At 42.0% G+C, this 1,592-nt stretch overlaps 1 non-coding gene across 1 annotated transcript; it reads right to left on the minus strand.

The window, feature by feature from the left end:
- Window positions 1–753: 753 nt before the first annotated feature.
- LOC148866124 (small nucleolar RNA R71) lies at window positions 754–860 on the minus strand. The gene has a single exon (XR_016112090.1). It is a non-coding gene; the product is annotated as a small nucleolar RNA R71 (small nucleolar RNA).
- Window positions 861–1,592: the final 732 nt, after the last annotated feature.

A 1,592-nucleotide genomic window follows, 5' to 3' on the forward strand; every position in this document is an offset into this window, starting at 1 on the left:
GACTAACAATACCAAAGACTTGTAGATCTGAACTCAGATCTAAATTGGGTCTGAATTCAGATGTTGCAATCGATGGATGTAGATAAAGGAACCTTGAATAAGATGATTGGTTTAAATCTGCTTTTAGTATAATCGGCTTCATTTATTCATGATAGGATGTAGGTTTTGTATTCCAATACTTCACTTTACATTTTCAGTGTGATAGGATTAGTTATTTATTTTCTTTTGTGAATATTGGCATTTTTATTGCTTTGACTTTAACAGTTTATGACAAGCAGACCTGAACTGGAAGAGATCCTTTACGACCCAGAGATTGAACGGACTCTCCGTGTCCGTTTGAGAGCTGCTAAGCAAGTCAGACAAGAAGCACAAGAAATGGCTGAACAAAGAACTATGATGGATTATGCCAAGCCTACCCTCACCGGGACTGTCTCCAGCATTATCAGGTCAACTATTGCTGCCAATAACTTCGAAATTAAACCGGCCATAATCCAAATGATACAAAATACGGTTCAGTTTTGTGGTATGGCCCATGAGGATCCGAATGCCCATATTGCTAACTTCTTGGAAATCTGTGACACCTTCAAACACAATGGGGTAAGTGATGATGCCATCCGGCTGAGGTTATTCCCATTTTCTTTGAAGGATAAAGCCAAAGCTTGGTTGAACTCATTACCGGCAGGATCTATAGCCACATGGGACGAAATGGCCAGCCGTTTTCTCTCTAAATATTTTCCCCCTTCTAAAACTGCTAAAATGAGGAATGACATCACTACTTTTTTCCAGCAAGAGGGGGAATCTTTATATGAGTCATGGGAACGATACAAGGAGCTGTTAAGGAGAGTTCCTCACCATGGCCTCCCCATTTGGCTGCAAGTGCAGACTTTCTATAATGGTCTTACTGACTCAAATAAGACCATATTAGATGCTGCAGCCGGAGGATCCATAAATAATAAAACTCCTGAGGTTGCCCATGCACTTATTGAGGAAATGGCAGCCAACAATTATCAATGGCATTCGGAAAGAACTCAAACTAGGAAGCAGCAAGGCTTGCATAATGTTGACACTTATACAGCACTAGCTGCACAAATAGGAGCACTCAGTAAAAAAATAGATGAAATGCAGATAGCTGCCATGCATGTGCAGCCTCTTAATTGTGAATTGTGTGGGGGAGGCCACATCAGTACAGACTGCCAAGTTGGCAATCAGTTCAGACCATCTACTGAACAAGTTGACTATGTCAGCAATTCGTCAAGACAGCAGGGTTACCAGAGTCACCATACTTTTCATCCAGGATGGAGGGGACATTCAAACCAGTCCTGGCCAAATCAGCATATTTCCAAGCCGTTCCACCAGACTTATCATCAGCCTGAACCGAAATCCAATTTGGAGGAACTGATGACAAAATTTATAGCAGGTGCAGAAACTAGGTTCCAGAACCAAGAAGCCTCAATCAAAAACCTGGAAAACCAAGTGGGGCAATTGGCACAATTAATCTCTTCCAGACTGCCGGGAACTCTTCCCAGCAACACTGAAGTGAATCCACGAGAGCAGGTGCAAGCTATTACCTTAAGAAGTGGAAAAGAGTTTCC

This window comes from Nelumbo lutea, chromosome 3 (genome assembly GCF_056320005.1).
Source record: "Nelumbo lutea isolate HS-2025 chromosome 3, American lotus-T2T, whole genome shotgun sequence".
In the NCBI taxonomy this organism is placed as follows: Eukaryota; Viridiplantae; Streptophyta; class Magnoliopsida; order Proteales; family Nelumbonaceae; genus Nelumbo; species Nelumbo lutea.